Below are 16377 nucleotides of genomic sequence, written 5' to 3' on the forward strand. Positions count from 1 at the left end.
TGCTCTGCTAATTTTGAGGTTGTTCTCTGAGTGTGTTGCACTATGTGTAATTGCAGCCTTGGTATGTGTGTAGGATAAGGTGAGCCCAGGATCTTCCCTCTTGGCAGTCTTCCAAAAAAACCTTTACACCATTTTTCCTTATCCCATTTTCAGCCAACCCTTACATAGAAAGAGGTGACTGTTCTTAAATATAACAAATTTTTCATTTTTTTCTAAATATTTTTATTGGCCTTCTTGGAGATTTTTAAAAAGCATTTTTGGTGAATGAGTTACTAAATGGTATATTTACATAAGCAGTGTTAATTAGATATTGAATTGAAACATGATACAGGATTGAGATGATGAAAAAAGTCACCTGATTTTGGTGTTTCTCAGATTCTCAACTGTGTATTCCATCACTTCTTGATTTTAGAAATTTTTCTACATGCCACTTTTCTGTTTAATATCCTTTATGTTTCCATTTTCCCCATACATGATTACATTGAATTATTTTTTTTATTCTGTTCATTTTGTACTCTCCTTTTTTCCATTTTTTTTAAATATAAGTGATGGAACTATTTCACAAAATTCTCTAATTTGTTCTTTTGGTTAAAGATATCAGTAACTAGGGGCGCCTGGGTGGCTCGGTCGGTTAAGCGTCCGACTTCGGCTCAGGTCATGATCTCACGGTCCGTGGGTTCAGGCCCCGCATCGGGCTCTGTGCTGACAGCTCAGAGCCCGAAGCCTGTTTCGGATTCTGTGTCTCCCTCTCTCTGTGACCCTCCCCCGTTCATGCTCTGTCTCTCTCTGTCTCAAAAATAAATAAACGTTAAAAAAAAAATTAAAAAAAAAAAAGATATCAGTAACTATTGAAAAATATCAGAAAATAAGTCAAATAACTGACATACTTAATAATTTACCATTTTTGGACTAAAGTGTACTAGTTGTTTCTACAGCCTTTCCCACTGTGTCCCTCATACTCCTTGGGAATTTTCTTAACCCTGATGTTTGTTTCTTTGTTTGTTTGGTTGGTTTGGTTTGGTTTCCTTTTCGGTGGAAGAAAACAGCAGCCAGTAGATTCAACACAAGCACATATTGTTGATGTGAATGTTTTCTCCGTTATACCCATGCATGGTGCTTTCTCTAAATCCATTATAATACATTTCCAAAATTCTTACCTGTCATTTATTGTCTATGATTGTGTTATAAAATAAACTTAAACATTATTTGAGATGATTCATGAAGGTTGGCTTACTGTTAGAAAGTTTTACACATCAGCCTAAGAGTAACATATCATAGTCTTAGAATGTCTTTGCTATCAGTGGCAAATAGATTTTGGAGCTTTTTTCAAGTGTTTTGACCTCTTCAATCAAAGATTTATTATGTCAATAGTCCATCACCTCCATATGGCAGGAGTTCATGACATCAAGGATAAGATCTACTTTACGATATACATTTTTACCATTTCCTTGTCATGTTTGCTAAAGGAATCTTTTTTCTGCCCTTTATTGATTCCACTACATGTACTACCATTGAAATCCCACCACCAAAGAACTCGTATAAAATGTCACTATTATATATCAATATAGACAAGTTTCTTTTTCCTTGAGAGATCAAATATGAGGCTTTCATGTATTTGAAAAAAAAAAGTAAACACCATTGAATTAAATGAAGCATAGGGACATATAAAGTGAAGTTCATGATGTAGAAGGAAAATAAAAGTCCTCTATTAACATCTGCAAAATCAGTGTAATTTTTGGAAGTGAAAACACTTGTGTGCCTCATACATGCTATGCTGTGCTCCCATGCATCATGAATTATTTAAAATATTTAGAATATGCCTCATGAATTCTGCATGCCAAAGTTCAGATAAATCTACTGTGATATGAACAGAAAAAAGCAGCTATATTTAACAAATAAATTTTTAAGTCTGCAGTGAAGACAAAATACACAATGTATACATAAGGAGAATGATTTACATGTTTTAATCCACTAAAGTAGAATATTTCTAGTCCATACCTATACTCTTATTATTGCCTCCAAATTAAGAAAGCATCAACTGATCTTGTTTTTTTTTTCCTATTGTCTTTACTTTTTATTATATACCAGCTGATGTGGATCATCTGATGATCTAGTCTGTAAGTAGAACTACTTCTGATATATAGATAGAGCATAGGGTAATGTTTTAGTTGGAGGTAATCCACAAACAAAACCTCCCTCCATTCAAACGGTTAGAGTCAACTTCATCACCTAAAGATAAACTCCACCTTACTAGCCCTATAGTGGGAATTAGTACGGGTGAATTAAAAGCTCCACGTACACAAATGTCCCTATATTCTAACCTTTTGAGTTCTTGATCCTCAGATTATTCACATTCTGTGGCCATATATGAATATCTTAATCACTGTCAACTCTTCTAGTCTGATATCTTAAATTCAAACCTCTTATTACCTAAATTCAACTATGCATGTAGTTCTCACTCTTCATTTCCATTGTACTCTACTTACTAACCTCATTAAGAATCATTCATTCTCTGGGCCTTTAAACTTCTCCTAATATATCAATCAGCACCATATTTTAAAATCTAATCTGTGACTTTATTAACAGGTAAGTTCAAGTTTCTTAAATGTATTGTTATTTCTTACACAGTTAGACTTTTTATTTTGTCTTTCCTTTGTGTACCATTTTGGTTTGTATTTCTTCCAGGTCTTACCTTCCTCTGGATGCGTGAAGTTTTCTTTATTTCTCTTCCTTTAAAAAAAAAATAGCTATTTCAGTTTTTATTTGTTCTTTATAAATTACTAATGTCCATACTTGACTGCAATAAAATTAGTTGATCAATACACTTATTACCTTTAAACAATGCAAGAACCATTAAATATCTTATCTCAGATCTTCTCCTTTGGTATTTAGTACTATCTTTTGTGTGGTGTATTATTTCTGACCTAATTTTTAGCTCCTCTTTATTAATTTTTCAGCAAATGGGTAATACCTTAGTGAATATATTTACTAATTTCTTAACTTGTTATTTTTCTTTTTTTTTTTTTTTTAATTTTTTTTTTCAACGTTTATTTATTTTTGGGACAGAGAGAGACAGAGCATGAACGGGGGAGGGGCAGAGAGAGAGGGAGACACAGAATCGGAAACAGGCTCCAGGCTCTGAGGCGTCAGCACAGAGCCCGACGCGGGGCTCGAACTCACGGACCGCGAGATCGTGACCTGGCTGAAGTCGGACGCTTAACCCACTGCGCCACCCAGGCGCCCCATAACTTGTTATTTTTCTTGAGTGTGATTTTTTTTTCCTTTTGTTTTCTTGAAATTTTTGCCTTAAGTTTTTTTAATGAAATTCTGAGTGTAATATAGAAGCTCTTTTTTTTATTTTTAAAAAAATTTTTTAATGTTTATTTTTGAGAGAGAGAGAGAGTGTGAGTGGGTGATGAGCAGTGAAAGAGGGAGACACAGAATCTGAAGCAGGCTCCAGGTTCCGAGGTGTCAACACAGAGACGGATTAGGGGTTTAAACTCACAAACCAAACCGTGAGATCATGTCCTGGACTGAGTGGGCTGCTTAACTGACTGAGCCATCCAGGCATCCCTCTTTATTTATTTATTTTTTCTTATTCTTTGACAATCTAGATGAACACAGAAATCTAATGACAGCTAGCTAGATTTTCCCTCAGCTGTTCAAACATGTTATTGTTTCTTGTTACTTGTCTTCAGGTATTTATTTATATTAATGAAAAGTCACTTGTCACCCTTTCGGCATTATTTTTATTTTCTCTCAATTTAATGTTCATTCTTACTATGGTGTGTATGGGTAAGGACTGGATTTTTATAACATTTGAAAACTGGGTGCACAGCCAATGTAAGGATTTAGCATTCTCCCTAAACCTAGAAAACACTCATGTTATTTCTTACAGTATTGCTACACTTCTTTCTCTCTTTTTCCTCTGGATTTTCTTACTATGTCCTTAGCACTTTCAATATATCATACATATTTTCCTCCTTTTAAAATCCCAGTATGGCATTATAGGGTGTATTACCTCAAATCTGTTGTATAAAACTATACAATTTTAAAGCTACTTTTAAATTTTAAAAATTACCATATTTTTTTCATCTTAGAAGTTATATTGAGTTATTTCTTCAAATTTTTTATATTATTTACAAACAAATAGCATTTATGATTTTATGTCTTTTTATATTTTTGGTTATGTTTAAATACTTCTTTCATGATCTCCTTTAGGTTTGCTGTTATATTTATTTTCTGAAAGTGCTAACTCTCCTGTTTATAACAAGTGCTCTCCTTTATGGTAGCTTATTTCCTTATCAGGTGGCCTTTTTACTTTTGAGCTGATCTTTGAGGGACAGCGTCTTTGTTGTTTTGGTGTTTCCTCCTGTAGAGAGTTTCATAGGCCTTATATCTGGAAACATTCCTTTAGAATCAGTTTTGTATCTCCGGCTTACATTATTCTAAGTTATCAACTGAGTTTTTGTGTTGTTTTGTTTTGACATTTCTTCATTTTTGAGAGACAGAGAGAGGCAGAGCACAAGCAGGGGTAGGGGAGAGAGAGAGAGAGAGAGAGAGAGAGAGACAGACAGACAGACAGACAGACACAGACATAGAATCTGAAGCAGACTCCAGGCTCTGAGCTGTCAGCACAGAGACTGACACCGGGTTCAAACTCACAAACCGTGAGATCATTACCTGAGCCACCCAGATGCCCCATATCAACTGAGTTTAGACATGTTAGAAGTTTTTATTTTATATTGGTGTTAGATGCCTATGCCCAAGTAGAAATATAATTCCAGATCTACTATCCATGGGTGATAAAGGTTCTAATTTTCTGTTTCTCATGACTGACTTTCCTCCCATGACTTCAAGTGTAGATCAAATAGCCTGGTTTCTAATCTTTGAGCAAAGCAGGAGTTTGTTCTAGCTTCCTGTTTCTGTGGGACCTAATGCTAAATCTTCCCTTCTAGATAGCATTTAAAACCGTAGTATATGTTTCTAATTATATCTCTGTAGGTCACAAAGGTTTAATTACATGTATATGTGTGTGTGTATATAAATATAAATATAAATATAAATATATAAATTATATATATATATACAATTCTGTCTTTTTCTTCCCTTTGGCTTCTAGCATTACAGAGTTTCTTTTATTTCTTTAAAAAAGTGATTTTATATTGATTCTATGTTTCATATCATATTGAGTTAGATTTTCCTTATTATGTCAAAATTGACAGCTAGAATTTATAACTGAGGAGAAATAGGCAATAATTATCTTGTATTATGAAAGAGAACTATGACTGGCTTGTCTTTCCCTGACTGGATGTTTGTTTATACACCCCATTGACTGATATATCTTCTGGGCTTATTATTTGAACTTGGAAAAAAAAATGATCATTGGAATGGAGAATGTGGATATGGAAAACTATGGAATAGCCAGCATTATGCTTGCTTAGAATGCTGAAGGTGAGGAATTCTCATCTTCAACCCCATTGAAAGAGTAACCTTTGAAATCTCTTATGATCCACCACACAAGAGGCCAGCTGCTGAGTAAAGAGGCTGTGGTATAGACAGTTGTGGAATTGAAGAGATCATGCCGGATTGGATTTCTCATACCAGGAAATTGTTCAGAGGGTCCTTTGCCTGCAGGGTCCCCTGAAATATTCACATGTGTTCTCCATTTGATAAACTACTTCCTGTTCCCTGACTCACAGAAAACACAGATACCAAGCCTGTCTTAACAAAAGGAGAAACAATAGCACTGTCTATGGCAGTGGACAAACACATATGAAAAAGGTACTTGCCTCTCAGATCTATTCCTCTTTCACACATAAACATGCTTGAGGAGTGGAAACCCAGAAAACAGAGAAGGAAAAGGAAGAAGAGGAGAACTTAGGGGAGGAGTCATCTCAGAAAAGAGTCCACTCTTCCTTTCCTCTCAAGTCCGTCTTGCTAAAGCCTGGCAGATGCAAATGGAAGGGGGAAAGCAAATGTTAATTGAACATGGAGTTGATTTTTAAACTTATGACTAATCTTCTTACATATTTGAACATGAACACAAAGTAATGAAAACTGCAAAATGTAGTTAAGGGAAAGGAAAAGGAGATTCAATGAAGCATGATAAAAGGCAGTGATGGGAGAAAAAATTAAAATCAATTCATTTTGATGAATTGCGTGATAAAGCAGTTACATATGTTTTTGTACTGGGACTGAGGCCTGTCTTTGCCAACTCAGCCTTCCTTATTGATGGCATGTCATTTATATTATAAATGAAATAATCTTTAGTGTGGTGAGAAAAGCATTTTGAAGATTTTTCCAGTCAAAACGTTGATTTATATTAAGGAGTACATCTCTGAAACTCATTGAAAGTTAAAAATATTGAACTTTAAGAGGAATGTAAATGTCTGATAAAGCTTTTATTACTAGGAAGATGTGTTTTTAAGCTATAACAACCATCTACAGAAACATACAGTGTCTTGCCAGTTAGACCAATAGACCCACATTTTTATACTGAGCTGGTTCCTAACTATCCTTTTCTAATAGACAAATATAAACACATGAATTTTTTTTAAATTTTAATGTGGAATGTAACAGTAGCACATATATAGAATGACAGGTATTAACAGAAGTGACCATATGAAAATGACCCTGCTGGACATATTAAAAAGAATAGCCCATTTTCTTGAAAATAATATTATAGTAGATTACAAACATGTGATTTGTATCCTAATTTCCCTATTACTAATGTGCTATGGAAGAACCTGAATTCAAATCTTAGGTCCATATTTACTTGTTAGGTAACTTTAGACAAATTACCATACTTTTGAATCATGTACTGTTATGTGTGAAAAGTGTATGTGTGTATGTACACATGCGTGTGTGCACACATGCATGTGTGAAAGAAGAGGATGTGTATTTAGATATACAGATAAGTATTTAGATAGTGCTTAGTGCAGAACATATGATAGACATACAGTAAGGATACTTTGTTTTCTACCAACACTTCTCTACTCCTCTGAGTCAAAAAGTAAGAAATTCAGATAAGAGGGCACACAAACTAGGGCAGGCTCTTGGAAACAAGATGAGCTCTTTTGGAACCACATCCTCTAATAGGCAAAATAAACAACAGAGAAGCAAAAAAAAAGAACCCCAAAACTTATTTTCTTGGAATAATAGATGATGAATTGTGTTCCCCTTTATGCAAAAGATAGACTAGCCACTGGCACTGATAATCCCAAATGATATAGTCTAGCCAGATATGAAAATAGGCTTTCTCAATATACTACCCTTGGTTTTCTCATAATGGGACCACAAGGATCATCATTTGACTGTTAGAAGTACTCATGAAATTTCTCAACACATTAAACTGATTTTTATTAAGTTCTTACTGTGTACAGTGATTTTAATTGTTCTTGGACTGTCTAGCATTCATATCCTGAGCATTCACTCTATATTTATATATTTTTTCCTTTGAATATTTTTTACCTAAATGTATTTTTCAACCTGATTCTATACCTGTTCCTTACTTACATAACTTGGAGATCTGTCATCGTAGGTCTTATTATCAATAGTTACCATATTACCATGTTCTATGAATATCTTTATTCTAGATATGATATAACTTCAAATTTCACTTTTCAACCTCACTGGTATTTTTCCTGTTGCTTTTTCTTCCCCATAAATTTTTGGCCTTCACATAATTTTTTTCTTACCAGTTTGACTAATATGTGTAGAATTTCTTCAGAGTAGAAATTACTTGCAGAGTAGAACTGATAGCGCATAATCCAAAATTGAATTAAGCTTTTGTATCCTAATCAACAGTCCCTTTCCTTCTTCCAAATCCTATTTTGCCATCCTTTATTCAGCAGTTACCACTGACCCCAGGATGTTCTTCCAAGATTTTCACTTCAGATTAACTATTTAGCCAAAGAGCATGAAAAATTTTTGCAGCAAGAGAATTACTCCTTCCTGATGCAAAATCATCTGAGGGCAGAGACCATCAAGGCTAGATAGACATAGATATTAAGAACAGAAAGATGATTTCAAGGATGACAGGACATTCTAATCTGCATAGAAATTAACTATATATTTACAAGATAACTTCCCTAAAGGCCATCTCATTTTGCCAATGTGGATTTCAAGACCGTGGTAGCTGAGGTATATTTGCTTTTATCAAATACTTTATAATTTAGAATACATACCTAGGATGCTGTACTCCTAGGTTATTTCCATTTTGAATATAGCACTCTACCCCCTCAGTCCTTCTATTCAATTCACATCCAGGGCCTGAGATTTTCATCATCCATGGTTTAGGTCTTTAGAAAATTATTGCTGAAATATAATCATGTTAATTGGGAGGGAGTTGAATTTATTGATAGCGTGTTAAACACTAGCATATTTTAAAGATAATTTTACTTATAGGTCAAATTACAGAAATATGTCCTTAAATTTGGCAATAAGTTAAAAAGTTGTGATATTGACACACATTGGAGTAAATAACTTGATTTGGGAAAGTAGGAAAATAATGAGAATGTGATTTACCGAGGTTACACTTTGGAATGGGACCTCATTAAGAAGCAAGTCCTGGATTACTGGAGGTAGAAGAGAGTTATAGGAATGCAGTCTGGTCTTGAGGAGATGTGTACCACAACAAAGAAATAGAGACAGGAATAAAAAAATGAAATATCACCTAATTCACCTATTTTTTTCTAGGTCCTATACCTGTCCAATGCCTCTTTTTTTGTTGTTACTATTTTAAACTAGCTCAGGAGCCACTGGTTTTGATCAGATTTTCTTCCTTTCTTGGCCTATCTTGTTTATGCTCTTATCTCTATTATCTGAGGTCATGAAACTTAGAGCTTTGATTCTGAAAACTCTACATGTACCTTTGTCTCTGTTTCTATTTCTTCTTGTATTTCTTTGTCTCTCTTTTTCTCTTTATCTCCATAGACACACAAACACACAGACTGAAAAATATGGACAGTGCACTGCCATAGGGTTACTAAGAATTGTAAGCTTTGATATATTAAACCTGAACAGGGCTGGAGGACAGCAATAGTTATTTGCACCTAGAGAGAGGGAGCTAAGTCAAGGCCATCCTTTAAACAAAAGCAGCCAGTTTTAGCAACCCTTCACAGAAGTCAAGGGATTACTTTGAATTTACTTTCCTATGTCTCATTTTTTCCCCTGTGCTTCCCACTGGCTACCTCCATCTCCCAGAAGCCATAGAGCAACAGACCCCAAGGTCATTGTCCATATACTCACAAAATAGGTACTGCATTTAGAGCAAAGTCTGGAAGAGTGAATGGAAGGTATCTAGTATAGTGCAAAATTATTCAGATGAATGAATATTTTCTACAGTGACTTCTTCATAATATTCAGGCAACTTATTCATCAAATTAAAAATAAAATTATAACAGGTCTACTTTTTATTGTAGTGATCCAACATATGTGTTCATTATAATTGTTCACAAATATGTATTACTAGACAGGAATATCTAGAGTGTATATATTCAGTGATGAACTGATAAACTTCACACAGTGGAGGAAAACAGTTTCATACAAAATTGCTTCCAAGACATTAATAGTTCTCACTTTGGGTAATTTATCTGGAGAAATTCTCCAAGGTATCTCATCCAAGAGTTGTGATCAAAAGAGCAGACCACCTAAATTAGCTGCTTGTTCAGACTATGTTAAATATTTTAACAGGAAGTTAAATTAAAATGAATGAATGAATGAATGAATGAATAAATAAATAAATAAATAAATAAGTAAGTAAGTAGGGGAATATATTTTTTATTTTACACAGAAAGAGAAATTTTTATTTTCCACATCCTGTGTCCTATCAGGTGCTGTGTGATAAATAAATTAGTCATAAACTAAAGATCAAAAGAAAAACACAACCAAGTAACAACTTGATTTAAACTTTATTATTTCTCTGGTATTATTTGTGATAAAGTTCCAAGATTGTGTACTTAAAGGTTAGATTAACTATGTATTACTCTAGCACCAAGAGAAGCAAGTTTCTAGATTTTGATGATTATTCTAGGGTTTTATAAGTTTTTAACATTTGAAGATGGTGAAACCATACTATAGGAGAACTGTATAATTTTTGCAACATTTCTTTCAACTTAACAATTATCTAAAAATAGAAATCTTAAAAACAACTTAGAAACAACTATCAAAACAAACTGTCTTAATATGTATTATCATTGATAATATGGCAGTTAAAAGTACTATTTGCAAGAGTATCAATCTTCTGAGTAAAATACCTTCACTCTAGGAAAGGGCAAACAGAAAAGTAGCATTTGTGAATTCATTTTAAAAAATCCCCTTGATGGAATATTTACTCTAGAAGTTTATGAAAATGAGGACATAAAAATATTAAACTTATAAATCTCACTTTACAAAACCACTTACAGATTTCAAAAACATTGCTGCATATTTGGCCTGAGGTCTTGGGGTTTAATTTTCTGGTCTTTTGAGAAGAGAAATATGTTTGTGTCAGAATGTGAGATGGAATTTTTCTTGCATGAGACAAAACATGGAATTATATTCGAAACCCTATTTTAGTGAACAATTTTAATAACGACTGACCATGAAATATAATAAAGCAAAAACACCAACTTGGTTAAAAGACTTAAATGACTGCCATCAAAAGAGTAATTTTTTTGACAGAGTGAAAATATAAATTGTGTATTTACACCCCCTATATTTCTTTTTTGTGAATAAAAAATCTTTCAATTCACCCCCTTAATACAGAAAAATGAAACACTGAGTTACAGTAAAAAGAGCAAGGTGATTGTAATTCCTCTACCATTTACTTTCTTTTTTTTTTTTTTTTTTTCAACATTTATTTATTTTTGGGACAGAGAGAGACAGAGCATGAACGGGGGAGGGGCAGAGAGAGAGGGAGACACAGAATCGGAAACAGGCTCCAGGCTCTGAGCCATCAGCCCAGAGCCCGACGCGGGGCTCGAACTCCCGGACCGCGAGATCGTGACCTGGCTGAAGTCCGACGTTTAACCGACTGCGCCACCCAGGCGCCCCGACCATTTACTTTCTTAATCTGAAGCAGGTAGTTTAACAAAAGACTCTGTATCATCCTTTTAAATTGAGGTTAAACTTCATTAGAGGATTATCAAGTGACTTAAAGGAAAAATATATAGAGTTAATTATAAACTAAAAGATCAATACCAGGGTAATACTACTACTTATATTTCTACAATGATTTATGAGAATAACAAGCGATAACATTTATGCCAACTAATGATGTAGACTGGGGGGAAAAAGTTTGTTACTGGTACTTTGGCCAGACTTCAGGTCTAGCTTAGAGATGTGTAACCATGTAAATATTCATGTGAAAAGTCCAGGTAAACTGACCTGAATTCCGTGATCTAAAGAAGTCCAAAGCACTCTCCTCAGTATCTGCAAAATCCTAAGGGCATGTTTTCAAACTACTCTGTGCTTCTGACATTTGTGTTCTCACAAGCCAACTAACTTTTGCCTGAATTAGTGTGAAAGCAAAATTTACTCCTGCTATTCTTTGGCGTGTGCACAGGTTTAGTGGGTTCGCTCTTGTACTTGCTCTCTCTCTCTCTCACTCTCTCTCTCTCACCCACCCCCACACACACAGACAGAGTCCAATCACATAAATATTCTGGGATAGAACAAAATGAATCTTTATGGATCACACAGATGATTCATTCTACACACAGCTGGTACCTTTCTGTCTTGTCCCATTCTCTCATCTCCTTACTCTTCTCTAGAATCCTCTCTCTAAAGAGACATTTTGTTGGTTATGGCCAGACTCTGGAAACACAGGGTACTCATATTCAATATTACATTATATATGTAATATATTATATATAAATATATATATTATATATATAAATAATTATATATTTAATATATATACATTTATATATATTACATTATTACATTACATTACATAATATTCAATATTACATTACATTAAATCATATTCAATATTACATAATATATATATTACATTTATAAAATATACACATGTATATTTCATATAGATATATATGTGCATATATATAATATTATGTATGTACACACAAAAGTTTTAGATGAATTATGATATCAGTGATTAGAGTAAAATATCCTCTTTATAGATTCCTCCAAATTTTGGTAGTGCCCTGGCCACCTGTTGGGTATTTAGCCCTATGGGAGAAGCCTGGGTACATTTTTAAACTTAATTCAGGTAAGAGTTTTTTTTTAATATGTAATACATTTATCATTGGCTACAATAAAATGTATTTTCTACTTGCATTTTAAGTATCTACTTTTTAATTACCATAAAATAGTAAGTAGCCAGAAATACCAACAAAAAATCCCTTTGGTGGGTAATGGAGAATGGTTTTTAGAGTCTTATTTGAATTTAAATTACATTTATGTCATTCCAGTTTCAGATATCTCCAACCCATTCTAGTATTTTAAATCTATATATTTTGTTGGTGTGCACAGCATTGTACTTTGTGGATTTCAAGGAGGATTCACTTAGGAAAACAGAAGCCATTGCAGGCATTTCAAAGAGGAAGGTTTTTCATATCAAGAAATACAGACTTAAAACTTGTTGGCAAGGTCAGAAAAGTAACTGTCAGACAGTCCACTATTGAGTGTTCAAGAAATAAGGAAAGCAATTTAGAAGTTCTTAAATTAAAAATAGAACTACTTTATGATCCACCCACTTCTGAGATATATACCACTTCTGAGTATATAACCAGAGGAACCTAAACTATTATCTTGAAGAGACATCTGAGTTCTCATGTTCACTGTGGCATTATTCACAATCAGTTATGCCATCAACGTAAGTATTTGTCAGTTGATGAATGGATCAAGATAATATGGTATGGTATAACATATAGGCAATGGAATAATCTTCCTTGAAAAAGAAGGAAACCCTGTCATTTGTAACAACATGAATGAATCTGCAGGGCATTATGCTAAGGGAAAGACAGCAGACGGAGAATGACAAATACTGCATAATATTTATATGTGTAGTGAAAAGAAAAGTCAGACTCATGGAAACAGAGTAGAACAGTGGTTGCTACAGGATGGTTGGTGGTACAAATAGGAAGAGGTTGGTAAAAAGTTTCAAACTCCAATTATGAATATGCTTTGAGAATTTAATGCATAACATGATGACTACTGTTGATAATACTGTATTGCATAACGGAAATTTGCTGAGAGTAGAACCTAAATATTTTTCCCAAGAAGGAAAAAAAAGAGCAAATAGGTGAGGTGATGGATGTGTTAATTAACTCAATGGAGTGATCTTTCATAATATATACGTATATCAAATCTTCCCATTGCACACTTTAAACATCTTACATTTTTCAATTATACCTCAGTAAGGCTGGGAAGGGGGAAGAAATTTTGTACAGCTAATAAGTAGTGGAGCTGGGTTTCAAACCCAGCCACCCTGGATCCAGAATCCATGGTTATACCCATGCTTTTAACCACTATTCTTACTGACAGAAACTCTTCTCTCAAATTCCATCTTAATGACTTTATATGATAATATATATAAAATATATGATGATAATATATATATGATAATATATAATATATTATATAATATATAATGTATATATTATATATAATATATATAATATGTATATAATGTGTGTGTATATATATATGTATATATATATGTGTATATATATACATATATATATATGTAATATGTATATAAATTCCAGGCTATCTTAGAAACATGTTGCTTAGAGACATCCTGTCTTCTGTGGGTTCTAAAGCAATTAAATAATTTTTTGAGCTACAACTGTTGTTGAAAATTGTGTCATTAGAACTTAGTTCCCAATACACTACCATACAGTAAGCTGCTATAAATGAGCAATTTCATGGAGCCCTTCAATGGTGCGAACTTCATGAACATTGCAGAGATAACAAGCTCTTCATAAGATCAAAAAGAAAAGAGAATTCTCAGAATCCCTGATGACTTTGAGGCACATTTGAGCCATTGTGACACAGGATGTTCCCCAAAGTGATGTAGATATACTCCTTTTTTAATGCATGAATCTATTTAAAATGAGTATCACTGATAATTTTGAGCATTTAAAGTTAAGCAATACATATTAGGGAAAAGCATTGAATATTGGAATTGTCCAACAGATAAGGTGTAACAAAGGCAAAGATACCATGCATGTATCTCAAGGAGACAAAAACAGTAGGGAAGCCCACTGCACAATGAAGCTGGAGATGTTTCATAATCTGATCCTTAATTGTGTATCATTCATTGATTGCTAGTTGCTATGGAATTCCAACTTATTAGACTCTGAGGAATATACTCATGAAAGGTTTTGATTTACAGACTAAATTTCATAGTCATGTTTTTTTTTCTTTTCTTACCTCTATTTTATTTTGATCATGTTGCCAATTAACAGGAGGTATTTCTTTCCAGTAGTAAAATGGAGACTTTGGTGGAGACATGCCAATTTTGTGTTTTAGAGTGCTTACAGCAAGTAAAAAAATAACACTATAATTCTTAGTTTCATTGTTCTTCGCCTTTTTTATTCATATATTTTTCAAGTTCAAAGAACTGCCTTTTTATAGTTTCTCTAGTTTAAATTTCCAGACATTAATGGAAATAGTAAAACAAAATATGATGATAAAAATAGTTCTTAAATAATGCCCAAGAGAGCTCCTAAGACCGACTTTATCTATTCCTTGCAGGCTCAGCCTGAACATATCATAAGATGTGAATTCTATTTAGCTGACACTTTGGTGGTGTGAGTGTTTTTTACAACTAATCAGCACCTGAATAATCAAAGGTGTGTACCATCCATCAGCTTTAATGAAGCATTAAAATACTTTAATGGAACTTAGGGTAATTAGAAAGTCTCTTATGTAGTTCATCTACTAACAAGAACATTTTCAGGATTAATAATAATGGAGTGAATTTTCCAGCGAAGAATGGGCCCTTCCTTAACTTCAGCAATCCCATTTGTAAAACTGGAGGTGTTTTATGTATTTCAAGGGGAAGTTGGGTATAATTAATGATTAAACTGTTATGAAGTATTCATAGTGTCTTGGTTGAAATGGCAAGTCTGCTTTTCTTCCTTAAGGATCAGTCATAAATGAGAAAAGAAAATGCAGTTTTCCAAATATTTAAAATTACATTTGAAAGAGTCTAGTGCTTCAGAGGAAATATTTTCCTCTGTCACTTGATATTTATCTAATAATGCCCTGAAGACTATTGGAATGGAATAAAATTTACTGTGTATTAACAGATAGGTTGTGCATTATAATTCAACAAAATTAAGTTGGTATGACTGGTATTCACAATTATTTTCACAATTACTGGAAAATCAATCATGTTCCCAACAGTGAGTATCTCCAGCTGAAAAGCAGGAAAATTATTAAAGGATCTTGTTGTTAGCCAGATGTATCTGACTGTATCTCAGCAATTGATTTTCTACTGAATATCTATTCTCCCTTTATTTCCTATTTAAAGAGCCTTTATTGTATTTTGGGTAGCAACATACTTACATAAAAAAAAAAAAAAAACTAAAGTTTCCCAGACTGTTTTGTGGCCAAGCAGATGATAGAACTACGTCAAAAATTATTCTGTTAGTACTATACCCTTTTGCCCTTGTGCCCTCTTTGCTACCTGATGTTTAGAACTGGTGCTCTGGTAGTTCTCTTCCACACTGAGTTGACTTCTGTGCCTTAACATGATGAACCAGAAAGAGGAAAGGAATCTAGGTCTCTGAATAAGAACCTTGTCACAAGCCCAGGACTTCTCACTGCACCTTAGTTTATTGGGGAGAGAAATAAATACCTGTCTTGTTTAAACAGTTTCACTATATTTACTGAATATAAATTATGAGATCATATGACATAAGGAAGTTCAATATGTGGTCTACAATTTTAAAAAGGAAAGATATATAATTAAATGATAAATTAAGTAAATGTAAAAATACATTAAGAAATATTTCAAAATAACAAAAAAATATAATCTTAAAATCTTAAAATCAATGTAATATAATACATTGAAAAAAATTAAAGTGTGCATCCTGGCTCCAAGATACTGGGATTTTTTTTTTAAATTTATTTATTTACTTTTGAGAGAGACAGAGCACACACAAGCAGGGGAGGGGCAGAGAGAAAGGGAGACATAGAATCCAAAGCAGGCTCCAGGCTCTGAGCTGTAAGCACAGATCCTGACGCGGGGCTGGAACTCACCACCTGTGAGATCATGACCTGAGCCTAAGTCAGGTGTTTAATGACTGAGCCACCCAGGCACCCCCAAGATCTTGGGATTTAAACCCAAGTCCACAACCTAACAGCTATTCAAATTTGGGCAGTTTATTTTATCCTCTAATACAATGTCTTGGAAAA

This window comes from Lynx rufus, unplaced genomic scaffold, assembly GCF_022079265.1.
Source record: "Lynx rufus isolate CCGP_SWC_20201006 ecotype Redwood Valley unplaced genomic scaffold, mLynRuf1.p SCAF_1, whole genome shotgun sequence".
Lineage (NCBI taxonomy): Eukaryota > Metazoa > Chordata > Mammalia > Carnivora > Felidae > Lynx > Lynx rufus.